The sequence below is a fragment of the Contarinia nasturtii genome, unplaced genomic scaffold (genome assembly GCF_009176525.2).
Source record: "Contarinia nasturtii isolate CC-2019 unplaced genomic scaffold, AAFC_CNas_1.1 Cnas_scaffold_78, whole genome shotgun sequence".
Classification (NCBI taxonomy): Eukaryota; Metazoa; Arthropoda; class Insecta; order Diptera; family Cecidomyiidae; genus Contarinia; species Contarinia nasturtii.
In genome coordinates this window covers 1,998,721-2,017,818 of record NW_022197436.1, presented here as the reverse complement: position 1 = coordinate 2,017,818, position 19,098 = coordinate 1,998,721, and the positions used below count along the sequence as shown (strand labels likewise).

General features: G+C 31.4%; 1 long non-coding RNA gene across 1 annotated transcript; it reads left to right on the top strand.

Moving 5' to 3' along the window:
• Positions 1 to 15,781: 15,781 nt before the first annotated feature.
• On the top strand, positions 15,782 to 16,280 carry LOC116338546. Its single transcript, XR_004200903.1, has 3 exons — positions 15,782 to 15,887; positions 15,949 to 16,093; positions 16,170 to 16,280. It is a non-coding gene; the product is annotated as an uncharacterized LOC116338546 (long non-coding RNA).
• Positions 16,281 to 19,098: the final 2,818 nt, after the last annotated feature.

Below are 19,098 nucleotides of genomic sequence, written 5' to 3'. Positions count from 1 at the left end.
AAATGACGACTTTATCCTACAACTAATAAATTTTGTCCATTCGTGAATGGATAATTTGCCCTGGGATTCCGACAAATGAAAAACGAGGAGTCCTTGTCGAGGACTATTTTCAAGAAATCGAGGACATCAAAAATATAGTGTCTCTCAGAATTATCCGTACTCTTCTCAAATATAAAAGTTTATGAAAAATTTGGAGTTTCCCGATAAACTGTACGAATCAAAAATCTCTACATTTGGAGTAATTTTATGAAGTTTTAAATCGCAGACAACGGGAGCTTTTGGGTTGTCTTGATCTGATTCAAAAAAAATCAGATCAGAAATCAGAGAAATTCTGAAAACTGTGAAATAATTGCTATTCGAGTTTTTGTTCATGTTTACAATTTTTCAAAAAGGTGTCTCTAAAAACGACACGAAAAAAGGGAGCAAGCTGAAATTTTCCTAGAAAAAATCCCATAAAAAGCTTTTCATTTCTCTCCCCTTGTAAAAAAAATGACTGACTGACTATAAATTAAGTCAATTTTAATCACTTTTATTCGGTTAAAATTACCAATAGATGATTGAAATCGAATAAAGTCGGTTATGTTTCAGAGTTAACTAAAAGTGATTATAGTCAACATAGTTGACAAAGGTCAATTCCATGTACTTATGGTTAACCGTAGTTAACTATGATCACAATCGGCATTTCTCAACTCAAGTTACATGAAGACGCATATAGTCACTTATAGTTAAATATCAGCCATTTTTGTCCCAAATTAGTCAATTTATAGTCGGCTATGAAGTCGAAATATTTCCATAAAGGTCTGTTTTGAAGGAGAAGCAAACTTCATGTAAAAACATTAAGTCGAAAAACAAACAATGTGTATACCAGTTTTCGAGCTCCAAAGAACGTTAAATGAAAAGCGGTTCTTATTCAATGTGACGTAACGCGAAAATATGATGTAAATATGTGATCTTTGTCGTGATAGCAAATAATTCTTTAATACTGGTATACCTCGTCGCGTATTAGATCTCTGTATTTCCAAACGCTCCCGTTTTCTATGCAAGTGATAACAATAAAGCTGTAATTAACTTGAACAAGTTCAAAACAATAAAATTCGATTAAATTGCGAATTCATGTGCTAAAATAAGCATATCAACAATAATTACGGTTAGATTTTTCGGTTGAATGCATTGGTTCCAATCTAATTTCATGGCGTTGTGTTGTTTCCCACCACAAAATTAAGCATCATCAAATACAAAATGAGTTTTAAGCATTACAAATGTATTCCGATTAACACGAAGTATAATGAAATCATTAATTTGACGACACTAAAAGTTCGTACTTGGTAGAAGATGCTTTGAGAGATATTTGAAGCTTAGTCTTTAACTTTGGGATTTTGACATAAATAATCAAATAGACTGGATAAGCGAATTCTCGCAGTTGGAAAAAATGTTTTGATATACGACTTTCATTTAAATTATAGCCTGTAGATATGAAATAAAGAAAAAACATGACGTTAAGCTCAATGCTTACGGTTGTAACATAGTCGATGACCTCCGTTATACTATATTACTATAAAGAACCATAGCAAAATAACAATAACAGTGATAACGATGACGATGACTAGGAGAGAATAAATTACGAATATGATATAGATATAGCTATGTGATTTTTTTTTAGTAAATTTTTATATATAACCATTCAATAATCAATGTTGTATATAGTGAAAAGCCCACAAGGTTTAACCTGATTTATTTACGACCCAACCGAAACAGGTTTGGGGAAGGGCGGCGACACATATACAGTAAAGGTAGCTCATCCGTTTCGTTGTTATTGCAAACGATTTCAATACTGAACACAAAACACAATGTTATATTTTTAGACGCCATGTATCCACAGTTGTATTGTATCTTGCATACGGAAATTATTTAGAGGTGAGTGAATTTTAATGTGACTAAAAATGACACAGAATACAAAAATCTTCTCTTTAATCTCGAATACCTTATGTGTGTCTTCGTGTGTGAAAAATGTATCTACGAACTTAAGCATTCGATTTGTGTGCATATGTGTTTCACTTGAATCGATAAATAGATACAATGTAATAACAATTTAAACGCTAATTTTCCAAATAATTTCTCAATTTGATTTTTAATTTCGTTTGATGAATTTCTATTCATATTGTAACCAACATTTTAGTCCACACTTTCTATGGTTACACACAAAAAAAATGTTGGTGGTAGCAACGTTTACCAAAGATTTTAAGTAATATCTCTTAACATCTCTATAAAATACAAGAAAAAACCTCGAGAAAGATTTCCGAGTTTTATGTGCGACGATGGTGACACCCTATGGAAAAAATATACATTTTTTAGGTATGAAGGTGCACCAAATCGTTCTCAGGATAAGAACTTTCGAACGGTCCAGAAATAAAATCTTTCGGTTTTGTATGCAGTGTAAAATCCTAGATAAAACCTCGCAATAAGAGACCATAATATGCTTTTGGTCAAAATCGACGTCCAAAATAAAATCCTAGCAAATCGAAAGAATTTTCCGAACCTTAGATGTCTGTAATCTGACCTCTCACTACCCTATACGATAAGTAGAGATATCGAACTGTTACAATTTTTTTTACAATTTTATCTCTGCGGATCGATATGAAGAGAAGAAAAAACAGTGGGGTATTGAGGGCTGGCTCGACATTTTCTGATCCAACGAAGTTTTGCAATGTGGATTGCGTGTGTATTAAACCATCATGTATTCATGGAAAGCGTGATTTTAGTATTTATTGCTGAGGATTTAACGATTCAAAGTGTATTTAAGAAATAAAGCTAGGCTTTACGACAGGGTATACGCAGATATAGGATAACCCATCGGTGACCCTGACAATGAAGTTTGAATTCGAAATTATTTAATTTGAATACGACTTTTATAGAAGTTGCCAATTTTACATTGTGCATTAAAATTTCCAAACATGATGTCCCATTTTGCACGAAACCTATTTCGTACACATGTTTGATGTAGTGAATATTTCGATTATTTTTTATTTTGTTAGACTTAAAATTTGAAAGTGCGATACTTTAAAAAAAAACGTTGCTCATTATATCGTTGACAATATGAACTCGTGTATCAATAGCGCAATAGTACAATTAATAGCGAACAAATTACGGGTATATACGGTAATACTGAGCTTTAAGTCCATTAACATATTAATAGCATATTTATGCTACCATATCGTCTCAGTCAACATTGTTGTGAATTGTTATATAATGACAATGATGTTTTTATTCAAAGTATGGTGGCGAAATAATATGTTAATATTAATAAAATATTGTCAATAATAAAGTAATGGGATTCATCTAGTAACAGCCCCGAAGCGTGACCAAAGGGAAAGGCGTAATAATATAAACACGTTTTAATAGATGAATCCTAATCACGTTAGAGTTCAGTTCAGCAAGATAAGAATGCAGATGATTTAATTTACTTGACATCGGATATATAAAACGGACCACAAACTGGGTTCGGGAAATTTAAGTGAAATGAAACGACAACAACAATAATACGTATTTTCAATATCAAAATTTTGATTTAAGATAGCCACAACATTGTAATTTGGTACACACATTTTCATCGTATATGCACACTCCATCTATTTCATATTGGTTGCAAATGTTTTTTCGATTACATGTTCAGTAAAGCGTACACACAAATCCACGAAGCGTCATTCAAATGAATTCAAAAATACTTCCGACACCATCTAACTCTTTACTGGAGAATTTATTGCCACAGGATGTGCTTTAGCTGAATTCATTTTCTGAAGATATTTGATGAAATGGTTGGAAAATCCTTAAATGTGAAAAAAGAAGATAAATCCGAAATGGATGTAGAAATTGTAGATTTATAATGAAAAATTATTTTATTTGTTGCTAAATTTTACGGATAAATCTTCCAAAAAGCAGGCCCATTTCTTAAGTATGTAATAGTAAATTATCATGGCTTTATTATTGGGATCACTGGATTGTGTCTTTCAATGAAAAATCCATAAATTGACAAGGAGATGTAAACAATTTGAATCATCTCTTTTTACATCATAACGGACGAGTAACGAAACCACATTGGAGGACCTTTCATCGCGATTGATGTATTTGGAAAGTCCTTGGTTCAAATCGTGAAAATTGGTTGACTTGTTCCCGACTAAATTCATTAAATGTTATTTTGAATGTGCGATAATACATTTTGAAAACAGTGAAAAATTATCTACCAACTATTTTCGTCCCAAAATCGATACCAGAAGTTTCGTCACTCGTTCTTCAACCCAACAGAGGTTTTTTTAAAACCATTTATTAAACATGTTGATTTGAAACACTCCATTCTGGAATGAGCTACATGTTTTTGCGTATGATTTTACGTGGTTTAAAGTCTCTGGTATCACGCTTCTCTTCTTTTTTTACCACTCAAATTCAATTTTGGCTTTGAAATGACTTTTCGTTTTCCTTTCTAATGATATTATTTTGAGAAAAGAATTCGAGCAAATAAATTTTACGCTTGCAAAAACAATTTACTTTACAAATTTGTTTTCATCTCACTCTCTCTCGTATTTCGTTGATTTCGTTCTTGTTGATTTCAACCCCGAATTTGATTTATGTTACCGTTTTCCAGTCATATTACGATTTAATTCATTCAAAAGCATAATGGCAAAAAGCTGCGAATAAAAAAAAATGTTGCTACTAGTTTCACAATTTCATCGATGAATGGTAAATGGCAAAAATGCGATATATGCGCACATTGAGTATAAAATACTCGTTTATCGTGCACATTCAAAATGTATTCGCATTGATTTGGCTTGTCGAATTTGAGATTATCTAGTTTTCGAATATATCCTATTTGCGTGGCGACACATCACATTTGCTACAGAAAAATTGATAGATGTAGACGTGATAAAACGTGACAAATATGGTTTCATCAATTACAACGTAGATAAATAGTACATCCATAAGGTTTTTTTTTATTTAGGTGGGTTTTTTTTTTCGAAGGTGTTTAAGAATTGATATTGTGAAAAATAGCGATTTTCTTCTGCAAAGGTTTGAAAATATCTCTCCAGTTGGGATTCCAATTTCAAGACTTCCAAATTCTAAAGCGCGTACTGTGTCATTAAGAACTTGTATTGTTACGAAAACTTTGAAAGCGCGAAAGGTTTTTCATTGGAAGAACTTGAAATGAATGAAGCAATGTGATAAAAAAATCCAAATATTCATAAATTTTAAGTCGAAATCATGTAGAAAATGTGAAACTTCTTGTTCATTTTCATTAAATTGCAATTCAATTTCTATAGGTATAGAGTAATATAGATAGATATTTCATAAATATCATCTATTTTGTACATTTAAATGTTGTGTGACATTGAATGTATCCGAGAAAAATGCTGAAAATGCTGAGTCCACTTGTACTGTATGCGTCATTTTATGTCAAAATTGTCAAAACTGTGTGTTCAAATGGTCAATAAGTTCCATGTTGAAATGTTGCCAAATAAAAGAGTCACAACAAATCATAGTAAAAATGACTTTCACCATACTGGTAAGATTTAAAAAATACATTATATACATTGTTCATTTGACGGACAACAATCTGTGGCAAATAGTTTGAACGTTCGGTAAAATCCCATTCAATTTTCTTTTTTACATAAGCAAGTGATAGTTTTTTTTTTTCATTGGATTGTTGTATGTATCAAAGTATATAATATTTTGAAAATAAATTAAACGGTTGCATATAATATATACACACAAAAAACAGTAGCAGTAGAAATGTTTGAATGTATTGGTATATTGCAAATTTACCAATAGTTGTTAAAATATCCATTGATATTTTCATACAATCGTCATTACAACAGCGCAGTTGACATTTGGTCCATCGCGCCAAAACAAGTGTCAATTATGTTGTAGTGACGATTGTATGAATTTTCATACCAAAAGATATTTTAAAAACTATTGGTAAATTTGCAATATACCAATACATTTAAACATTTCTACTACTTCTGTTTTTTGTGTGCAGTTCTCCCGCCTCTTCGTTATTTAAAACTTTGTGCTCGCTGTCGCTGTCTTAATGTTATTATCAATTTTCAAAGTACTTATGGTATATGTGTGAGTAAATTTTCGCTTGGAATGAAATTATGTTATTATTATATACACACATTATACCATGTTTCCTTTATTCAATTCAAAAAACAAATGTTTGTGTGCTAAAAGTCTACCTCTATGCGGAGAAAATTATAAACTTTTTAAATTAAACAGCCAATCACGCTAAAGCCTTAAAGTGTCCATTTCCAAACAATCAATTGCCATCAGCTAATGTAATTTACACATAAATATTGTGTTCGAAAATGGTATCCCAACATAATTATAATTTATAAATGGTTTACAAATTATTGCGAAAATATAGGATATTACGTTAAAAACATCGAAATAACTTAGATTGAACGTATACTTTTTATGTATTTGGCATTATTTCGTCGATAATATTTCGTATTAATTGTCTTGAAAAAAAAAAGCCATCCAATTTTGAAGAAATATGAAAATCAATAAATTGAAATGAAAAATAAAAACTTGCGTTGCGATGAAATATATTGTATCCTATGTTTGAAATTTTGATTGTGACTATTGTATATCTATAAAGCGCACAAATCTTTTATTCAACTCAAATTCACTACCTTTCGACATTTTTTATTTACTCTTTTTTGGCCGATGGTTTTCACTGTTTTTTTGTCGGCTTTATTTCGAACATTTTAGTGTTCGTATTTTCCGCATTTTTGCCCGTTTTCCGAACATTTTTTTTTTACGAAGTAAAAGCGATAAGAATTTTATATTACTTGGACATTTTTATCATTTTCAGCTATAGTTGTTTTTATTGCTATTCATCAAATACTCAAGTTCCGTCTTTTTTTTTCTTGATTGTCAACACATTTATAAAATATATTTCATTTAATTGTAATATGAACGGTAACAAAAAAAAAATGTTTTGCACTTTTTGCCAACTTTCAATATTGTATGCACACTCACACCAAAAAATATGAGACTAAAAATCAAATAAGCAAATATTGTTGGTAAAATAATAAATAGAGCCACCACTGGGAAAATATAGTACAACTACGTCGTCAGTGACCGTGATGAATGAAACACAGTGGCCAATCACAAAAATAATAGAATAAATAAAGACCAAATTTACTCATAAACAGTTCACACCGAACATCCACTTTTAATTTACATACTCGGTGAAAATTTTATAATTTTTCCCAAAACGATTGTTTGTTAGCACTATTTGACTTTTATGCAAATGAAGTGTTTGCATGACCACTGAAGAAACGGTGCCGTTCATATTAGATAATTCATCACTACCAAAAACACATAAAAAAAAGAGAGACACCACAAACTGATAACGGTCATAAAACCAATTGGTAGACACTATATGACTGAAAATAAACCAACATCTATCACAAAAGACTAAAATTTTGGTATAGCTTCAATCACGGGAGCAACGTCAATAGTGAGATAAACAGTATAACAATTTGATGAAATATACCATTTTTTGTTGCTCCAGATTTTTTTTTTTCACTCTCCGTACAAAGAAGTGTTCGACGTTTTCGTGAATGGAAGTTTACGTTATAAGCACAACCGAAAATGCTTTATGCATAGTTTTACGAACTGAAACGCTGAATTGTGTGTTGTCTACATGGTATCGAAAGACATACTGCCGCCAAAATTCCAATTCCATGCTAATCAAACGCATGTGCATTGTTGTTTGCGCTAAAAACCAACAGCAAAGGGTAATTCGGTTCAGTTGAGTTTTCCTCGACGCTAGTATATGTGTATACGGGTAAATAGGTATCCTTCCATTTACACTTCGTAGAGGAAGAAAAAAAACAACAACTTTAGTTGGGCTATGAATTGCCATCCATCTAGCTCTTCACTGTGCTATGTGCTCTATGCTTTGTACTGCACTGGTGTAGCACTAAGAATATCGTTGACTCTTGCATATGTCCGCTGCTATTCTCTCGTTCTTTTTTTTTTTTTGGATCAAATCAAGCCAAACGATTGATCCGAATATTATGAAGGACAATAGAATTCATTTATTTGCTCCATTCAACCAATCATTTCAGAATGAAGTTGAGCCAAGTTTAGTATAATCACACTCACAGTACAACAAAGTTCGTACGTTTTATTTAAATGACCGAAAGTGATATTTCTTACTTTTACAAATGTGAATTGAATAATAGAATATGTAAATTAGAACAGAAAAACGATCAACAATAATAATCGGAATCAATCTTATAATAAATTTTGAATTATAAATTCTTGAAAATTTATAAATTGAATTTGGTATTCAATTCTACTAAAATACTTCAGTAAAGTGATGTATTTTGCATGTAATTGGATTTTACCATCTATTGAAATATCAAATAAAGATAATCCAAAAATAAGTCTTTGTGTATTTATGAGACAGTTCATGTATAAACTTAGTCGGTTGAGGTAACTATACTCAGAAGCAGAGTAAATGGCATTTTATCCTGGTCGAAAACAGTTTCAGTGTTAAAACTGGACGAATTCACCGAGTTTGAGTCTGCAAAAAATCTAACTTTATCCTGATTCAGACACATGAAAACGATACACTGCCAGTTTTTGGCCGTAGAGCTTAATGTGAAACGTGGAACCGTACTACTAAGAAAAACAAACTACTCGACATTCATATTTTGAATTTTTTGCCACAATTTTTTTAAAATAAATTACACCTTGAAAATTGATTTTGCCAATATTTTCCTCATATTGCCTCAACGACTACCTATGCGCTCCCACTTCAAAAAGTTAGTAAATCCTATAAATTATATAGATGGTTTTCTTAAAAGCTGCGCTGATGATCTAAAAATGGTGAAATCGTTCAATTCAATTACTGAAATGAGAACGTCCAGAACTACCTAATAAATGCATCACATGGATTTCGTTTTTCTCTAAGGTTTTTGTCAATGCCATAATTAAATTGAAATTCCAAAACTCTTCACAAGTTTGATTGGCTAATAAGCTATATAGCGTTAGAAAGAGGACTTTGGGAGCTATCATCTGGCGAAATTTAATCAAAATCATAGAACTAGGTTGCTTGCAATGAAGCTCGAAAATGTACTTTACCTATATTTTTCTCATTTTGGCTATATTGCCACCTATGGAGTTGAGCTTCAAAAAGGCAGTAAACCCCATAAACTACTCTCAGAAAACTCAGATGTTAAAATTCAAAGTAATCAGAGGAAAATGCCGCAATAAATTTCCCCTTGAAAGTTGACTTTGCAAATATTTTCACTAATTTGCAGTGAATAGAATGACGCTAGTGATATATCATGATACTATTGATAGTACGATATGAATATCGTGCTATTGGTATATTTCAATTTTGTGACAACAACAATTATTTCTCTTCAATATATTCCTTCAAATATAGAGCTCTATTTTGATATTTTAGATTCTACATTTGCGGTAAAATATTGAAGAGCCAAATTGTTGTTGTCACAAAATTAAAATGTACCAATAGCACGCTATTCATATCGAACTATCAATAGTATCATTGATATATCACTAGCGTCAATCTACGGCCACCTGGGAAACACATCCACAAGTTCGATTGGCTAATAACCTATATACCGTTGGAAAGAGGGTTCCAAGAGCTATCATCTGGCAAAGTTTCATCAAAATCATAGAACTAGGTTGCTTGCTATAAGATTCGGAAGCCGATTTTTCTCATAATTTTTCATATTTCGGCCAAACGGCCAGCGTAAAATGCCATCAAACCTGCCGGAAACTCCATAATTTATATACCATTCGAAAGGTAATTTTATAAGGAATCTAAAACAATTTGGTGCCTCGGGTGTCTCCAACTTTTTTTCAACAAGTTTCATCTAGATCCAAAGTAATCAAATTAACACTGAAGTAAAACTCATTTATTCCATCGTTTATCCACCCAATAAAGTTGCGGAGAAAAATAATTCCACCCGAATCCATTCGTTATCCACTCAATAAATGGTGAGTGGAATCGAAATATTTTTCAAAGTGGAATCCAAAAAAGAGGGTCCATGAATGAAAAAATTAAATGGGGAGCACTTATGGGGAAAATAAAAAATACGTCTGGAGGGTTTTTTATGCCCTATCGAATGCCGAAAACCCGAACTCTCTATCTTTTCTGGTTTTCTCTAAAATCACTGAACAAACATATATATATATCTTACTATTCCATAGCTTAATGTATAAAACTACGTTTCACATTAAGCAAAAGACTAAGCATACCAAGCGTACTACCAACTTCGCTATGAGTACACAGAAAAATTATCTATACCAACTATTTTCGTTATAAAATTGATATTAGAAATTTTGTGTTTCACACTTTGGTTTTGTCACTCTTTCTTCACCTCAGACGGAGGATGTTTTTTTATTTGATTTAAATGACATACAAGTAAATAAGTAATTTTAACAGATGAAAAATTCTATGCACATATTCTATTATGCACATCCGAAATTGTAGCTAAATATATTCATTTATTTAAACGGTAGGTGAGTTCCCAAGGAATGTGTTCATTACCAATTATAATGTAGAATAAACCAATATAACGGTCCATATGTTTTTTTCTGCAATTAACTTGAAAATTGAGCGATTCAAATAATTAGAATTACATTATACGACTTGTCAAGGCGTTTTTTTGGTATTTTATTCAAATCTAGTAATTATTGTGTCAGTTGTCAATGTTTCGAATTCGACTCAAATTTCACAAACATTATTTCTGCACAAATCCCAGAATTAATCCGTCATATATTGAAATTCATAGTCGATTTCTTCTGAATATCCTCAAATTTCAAGAAACTTGAACCTGAAAAATGTGCTGTTTGTCAAATATGGGGGGCCATAATATTTCAATGAACCATTTTAAATTTTGAAACTTTTGCATTAAAGTTAGCTATGCCTTTCGGAATGGTTCATTTTTTTTAGTCTGTGTCCATTTAGCATTATGTTTTGAAGTTAAAAATATGCGATAACAATTTTCAATTTAAATATTATAATTCTACTTTTATTTGTTCCACTTGTGTTGATTGCTTAATGTTGTTCACTACATTGAATGTTCTTTTATTTGAAAAATGTAATAATACAATTTTAATACATATTACGTACAAGATGCTGTCGGTTCGGTTAGAACTGGAAGATAAAATGAGAAATGCCAAGCGCGACTACGTGCACGTGGTATGATTGCAATGGGCTGTTTCTTGCTCCATGAAATTAAGAATGGTGGCAAAAGAGAAATGAACGAGAATAAATTTAAAAGGAAATGGAATGAGAAACGTCTTACGAAATGGGGAAACATCGTTATCTCGTTTGTCCAAAGTTTTCAACGTTTGCACCGAATTCGGAAAATCAATGTTACATAAAGAATAAACAGATTTGCCGATGAATATCTGCATTTTTTTTGGAGCTTTAATGGAAAAGTAAAACGCATTGTATTTCCGAATGAGCAAAAAAATGCGACTTCCAAAAGTATTGAGTTGGATAGAAAGCCTTTTTTAGATAAAAAAAATTACACATAAAGATTATATTTAGTTGCTTAATTAATGATGATATCTGGAGGAGAGACACCAATCCCAGTGAATCTTCAGACAAACTATTTCGATTTGCGACATTAAAATGAATCGATTGCGGGTAAATTGGAAATATTTCGAAAAAATTCAAATCAATTGAATCAGCATAGTCGATATAAGTCATTTGCACAAAGGCACATCTAGATATCATATATGATAAAGAGACATTAAAATATTCAGTACTTTGTATTTGCAAAGCACATAAGATATGATAAAGTAAATTGAGTGTTTTCGAATATTTTATACGTACGATTTACAAACCATTTAGAGATTAATTTGTCATTCACAGCAAATAATTTTAATTTAACTATGAGCATTTGTTGATGCTGCTTCAAATTATTTTAAAACAAAGAATTTTGCTAGCATAGAATAATTAGTTTTGAACCGGTTTGTAATAACGATTGAAAGTGATGAAAAAAATCGAAAAGCATCAATATTTATACCACCAGTTATGATTCAATTTTTAAAACGCTGAGATTACATTAAGTTATAAATGTTAATCAATGCAAGCGACATATTTTCCAGCTGTGTGGAATAAACAAGTGAATATTGAAAACGGAAACTGAATATTTCATCTGAATGAAATCTCAAAAGATTCACAAAACTCAACAAATCTCGAGGAATTTCGCATTCGGTAAGAAGAGTATTTGATTTGACGAGATTAATTCACTCATTCGTAAAAATCACATGAAAATAGACGAAGATAAAGTATATACATGAAAATATACAGCAAACGTTAACGTTAGCAAATATTTCTCAAACATCTAGTTACCTTAAATTTGTTCACACTTCTTCTGATGCCATTTACTGCTTCTTTCGTTCTTTATTTTATTTTATCTCGGGGAAAAATGTAATTTTCTGGGCGAATGAATTTCTTTGCCTTTTTAGGCATGGTTCACACCCGGCTTATTATATACACACATACATGTCTACAACCTATCGAATAATATAAAAAAATTGAATTGGTTTTCTTTCACTGTGCCATCGACTTTCAATGTTAAATCAAAAAAGGTATTATTGTTCATTGAAACTTTTATTTTTTTTTAAATTATAACGTTTCATTGCATTCGAACTTATCAAACCTATTTTGAATATCAAAAAAAAGAACCAATGCCCAATTATAATTTATGTTATTTACATAGTTAATTAATTATAAGGGAATTGGGGGCAGACTGATACACCAGCCCCATATCTAAGGCAACGATGTCTTTACAGAGGCGCCATCTATTGTTTGCTTTGTGTATGCATTATTTTGCACTCATTTAACTAAAACAAGTATCAAATGAAGGAAAAGTTGACTATACACCACCTGGGGCCATATTCTGTCCTTAAAATATCATTGCAATGTTAAGACATAGGGAGCCTGTGGGCCTGGATACACTTTTTGAGAATTACCAGTTTTAGTCAAACCTCGTTCTGAGTTCGATAAAGGGGCGTTCGGTTTCGCGGAAATTTTCACAATTTGATTTCTGGCATAACCTTAGAACCATGAAAGCTTTAATTTAAATTTCATTTGAAACAATGGCTTCGCGAATCTCGTCGGTTGACGCTATTATCGGAGATTTTTTTTAATTGAAGATCTATGCATGAGACCTCTATTACGGATTTTCTGAAACAGAAAATTCTACAAAGCGAATCTGTATGATAGCTCTCGTGATTCACCAGTGGTAAACTATATGACGAATACACAGGAGCACACTAACTCCGACTTTGTGTGTCCGTATGTATTGCATATTCTGCACTTGACATCTTGTCAATCGTAGTTGCTCGTGTAATACACACGCATGCACTGAATTGGAGTCAGAAAAAAAATTCCTTTGTACTATTACGTTTGCAATACAACTATATAGTTCGCTCGAACTGTGTCAACACAGCACTAGTAAAAAAATCGTCGATGTCTTTGATAGGTGGATTCTTCAACAAAAATTTGTGTTGGAAGTATACAATACGAGCGTCCACCAGTATTAATTACTTATTTTTTTTATCGAAAGCTTGTTTGACATTCTCTGATTCATCTTGTTTTATTTACATTCTCTTTATAAAGAAAATTTTATCTACTTATTGAATTTTTATTTGTTTTATTCGATTGAAAAGAAGACTTAAAAATAGGTTGGAATGCATACATTTTTTGAAGAAGAAGAACATTAACGAGTCCAAAATGTTTATATAAATTATATAGGAAGCGCCAGTACATGGCTAGCAACATAAGTCTTTGCACAGAAACATAAATCAAAATCTGACTTAAAAGGATAATTGGGGTTGGTGAAGAATGATCTATTATCGTTTCTGAACGATATATCTTCGTAGGTATAAATTTGGTGACCGAAGGTGTAATCATGAGAAAAACTTTATGCATTTTTTGTTGTTAAATTGATAAAATAATATCTGTACCACATCGCATTAAGATTTACCTTAGTTGCATAAATCTGATTTTTTTCTGATTTAATACACAACAGATTATATACTCTCTATATACACAGAACTCAAGAAGAGTAAATAAAGGAGCTATTTAGAGTTGTCGGTTTAAGGAGTAAAAATATGTAAGTTCTCAATCGATCCATTTCTAAAAATGTCTCTGCCAAAATTCCACATTTCACCGTAATTTTAAACAAAATATTATTTAAACTTTTGATTTTATTTCACATAATTTGTGAATCTTTCGATCGTCATACAAAATGATTGTTAAGTGTAATCATCAAATAAATGATAAGTATACCAAATATTCAAACAATAAAGTGTAACTCAATTGCCAATTTTAACTTTTTTTATTTTTTGCGAATAATTTTTGTATCTTGATCATTCATATCGAGCTTGCATATCTGGCTAATTGTTCTCATCAATTGTAGAAATATAAATGAATGGGGTAGAATAAAAACTACTTCTCGAAAAATGTTTAAACACGAAACCTAAAAAAAACTTTCGATTAAAAGTGAATCAATTTTTTTTCGTCCAATTGAAGTGAACCAAAAAAAAATTGTTCAATAAAAGTGAACCCAAAAAAAAAATTCATTTTAGTGTATTTTACACTGAAAAAACCGAGTGAAATTTTTTTTTTGGTTCACTTTTATTGAACAAAATTTTCTTGATTCACTTCAATTGGACAAAAAAAAATTGATTCACTTTTTATTGAAATTTTTTTTAGGTTTCGTTTTAAAATAGCAATTTTTCGAGAAGTAGTTTTTATTCTACCCCATTCAAATATACAATTCACAAATTATCTCTAAATTACACGTTTTCATTGGCGCATAATCAATGCATGACGAAAATATTTTACTCTCGAAAAACTCTTCTTATGTTCTTCTGATAAATGTTTTAATATATAACAACTGTTCACATTTGTTTCCATGAATATGACCTTTTAAATGTCATCTAGTTTAAACGTGGATTAACGTGAAATGGCTTCATTATAAAGAATATTCGAGACAAATTAGCACAATGTAAATGAACATTTTGAATTATGAAAATGTGCCATATGAAAACTTTTCACGTCCACATCACATGTGTACTTTTTTCGTTCCGTTTCTGTTACGACTTGGTAAAGTAGAAAATATTTGTACGAAATTTCTTACGTTATAAAGAAATATTCTGGAATTCTATCCAAAATACTTTTATGACGATCACCTCATTTTTACTGACCAAATTATAGTATAAAAGCCGCTCAGATCCTGGATGTTGTTATCACATCAAGTAAATGTGTGTGCGCACTACCAGTTTGAAAATACCAGCTCTGGTTATATCCAGTATTCACAGCGTCTGAGCGAAGCGTCTGATATAAATAGCTAGCTAGACTTAATGTATGGTTTGAACATTCAACATTCTCAAGTTTTGAATAAAAAGAAATGTTTTGTAATTTAACCACAAATTCCATTTTGATATAGATCCAATTAATAGCGCTACGACGTTAAGATGATCATTTTCTTGTGTACAATCATTTTTGTACTATCTTCTAATGGGTGCCATGTTATTGGCGACTTTTTGAACCCTTGTTGCACATCATATGATAGAGAATGTGGCCCATCTAACATCGATTATTTCCACTACGAAGGAGATCCAATTAAATTCTTGTGTGTTAACGGACTTTCGTAAGTACATGCTTTTTTACTTTTCTATTTTTCTGATATTTTCTATACTTTTGAATAATTTCTCTTAGTGAGAACTGATTTCTATTGCGACAAAATAATAAAAAGTAACTGTAAAAATCAGATTACACTCAAATGCATTCGTTTTTTGGGGCTCCCCTGATCAAAATTGTTGGGGTAAATGAAAACTCTAAATATTAAAATTTTGGAACAATATTTAACGGTAATATTTTCCTAGATCAATCAATGTGTCGGACTAACTGAAGGAAAATACTCTTCGGAACGTATAATACGTTTTTTTGGTATATACTACGTTTTTTGGTGGGGCGGTGGTTTTAATTTATATGATATCTTGACGGATATATTCAATTGCCCTCGAAATGGTAAATATTGTTTGTATTTGATGCTATCTAAAGTGACTGAATATGAGATAAATAGATATTTTTTTATTTGATCAAGGTCTTGAGGACATCGGTGAGTGGGTGCAAGATTTGGAGAAAATCGTGGATTCATCGCAATCGAATAATTTAAAAACAAGTGTATTTAGGGATGAACAAATAACTCGGCAGCAAAAAAATTACAAAGATTATTTTACCGTTTATTATAATGTATCAGGTTTTTTAATGAGTCCGCCTGACTAATTTTTTCCTGTAATATATGAATTTGGATTTAAACAAGAATGGACGGAATAAAGTCAAATTAAAACCAAACTTGAATTCTTTGGATGTTTCTATAACACCCTACTAGGACCTCACTTTCAAACGAGTAGTGATAAGCTTTATAAATGTTAGCCCATTTTGCGTTGCAAATAAAACTATATGTATGACTACTGAGACGGATTCGATTGGGATATGTGCAACAATACAAAAAATATCAGAGTTTCTGAAGATTTTTCTCTTTTCATTTGCCATTAAAACTCAATGTAATATAAAAGCTTTAGTGAAACGTTTCTGTCACTAGTATTTGTTTAGAATAAATACATCGCCTCACACAAGATCCTTGATAAATTCATTCATTATACGAAAAGAATGCAGTTAATCTTTCAGAAATAGAATGGAATCAAATGGGATAATATTATAAATACTGGGTTACGCGATGTGAACAAGCAACCAAGATAATGAGTAAGATTACTGACATTAATATATGAAAAAACCTTGCAAATGAAAATAAAATGTCCCATCTAACAGCGCCGTAGCATCCATATAACATACATATGTATAAACGATTCGGGATCTGAAATTTCGACAACTCCAAAGAAGAAATATACAATTTCGCATTTATGATTTGATGTCAAATATGAAAAAATGTCGCCCCCGCTTTGCACGCCAAACTCTCTCGCAATTGAGCACGCAAATAAAAAAAAATATAAATTTTCTTCATCTTCAAATCGGATTGAGACTAGAATCATACCAAATCGCTACTTAGTAAGCCATCGCAATTCACACCAATACACACTAAGCAATTAAGTGTAACACACACACACAGACGGAGTTAGTGTGTTCATGTGCATTGGTGCGAATAATTTCACAATTGATTGGGTCTGAATAAAAAGTCGACTTGTAAGTTGGGTCCATAAAAGTGGAACACGGAGTTTTTGTTATATATGTAATTTATTTGTTGTATTAACGCCAAAAACTGACTGTCTTAATTTGATTCATAATGAGCAATGTTTGGAAGGGCATGTATCATTGTCGATAACATGTATGTCGATTTATGCAACTTTTTGCAATTGAATTTTTAGGTCAATTCTTACTTTGACATACAGTGTGTCATTGATTTTTTTTTTAGATTGTGAAAACTACAATAGATGAATTTTTTTTAACAAGAAACAATGCATAGATCGCTAAAGACTATATCACATTTTATAATAAAAAAAATCACACATTATACAAGATTGCAATTTCTATAGCATAGTCGGGCAGTTGAGAATTAAATTGAAATTCATGTGGCAGTTGTGGTACTTTTTGATTATTAGCGAGATTGCACATTAATTTTGAAATTGTGACGTCACATATCTTACAGAAAAACGCCATCTGTGTAAAACAGGCTTTCTTCAACGTAAAAATATAGCAAAAATAAAAGACTTAATATTTAAATTGTTGTAGTAAGCCTGTTTTGCGTAGATGTTGTAGTATCTGCCAAAATTGCGCTTGTCTAAATTATATACTGTACAACTAGGTATAACCGAAGCAATAGATTTTAGATTTTTTAAGAATATTTCTAAATAACTTTTTTATTTACTTGATTTCTTATTGTGGCCTTGTTACTATTTAGCTATCAGGACCCAAAAGTGTAGACATTGTATAGCAAATAGAATTCAGTTATATTTCTCCACTCGATAGTACGAGCAAGTCGTAAGAAGTATTATTATCTGAATGCGATACCAAAACGTCTAGAAACATATATAAAAGCCACAGGCAAGGAAAATAAATGGAAAAAAATGTGAAAGAGGGAAAAAAGAAGAAAGAAAATGAATATAAGTTCATGAAGTGCACAAAAACGAAGAACAACAAGCACGACATAGGGGAAAGAAAAATGAGAAATGAAGGCCATATTCCGTATTTCACACGTGTTGTTCAAATCTCACATGTGCACACTTTTCTTTTCATCGTATGTTCTCTGTAGTTAAGATGCAGTATGTTTTCCTATATGGTTATATGTTCAGTCTTTGCTGAGACCATTGCTGTCACTTTGCTGCTATTAGTCAAACATCCTCCTAATATTTAGCTGTGATATTATTAAGACGACTTTGCCTTATCAGCTTTTGAAGCTTTTCTCGTCTAACATTCCGTTTCTTCTTTATTGTAAATACAATTAATTCATGCCCCCCAACGTACGGCAACTTTGAATAGATACATAAAAACGCAATTGAATTTATTATATGTTGATACATTTTGGTGTTACTTCATGCATTTATATGGATAAAAGTTCGCTAAATTGAAATGGATAATGAATCGGAACGTAATCAAATGTTATCCGCAGCGAATGCGAAAAAAGGAATTTGGTTGAATACGAAAAAAAAAGAGACGAATGTCAAATAAAACAAAATAGACCCATTATTCTTTTTTCAATTACGAATCAACATTTGCACATTTTTTTTTCTACTTTGAGTTGTGCTTTTGTTTTTTCGTAACCAGTTATGAGTTTATATTCATTGAGTTGTGCAAAAATGGTCATCTCAGCTTATCTGCATCAGTTTCAATGCGACACTGTGACGCCAGTCGTAGTCAAATTATTTCAACATACAACCACTCTGAGAGACGTACATTTCGTATGGAAGCAAATGAAAAATTCCAACTGTACCAATTTGTTTGCTTTCGCATCAATTACATAAAAACCAAGTGGGTAATGCCGTATATGAATTTTGATGACTTTTTGTATACCAATC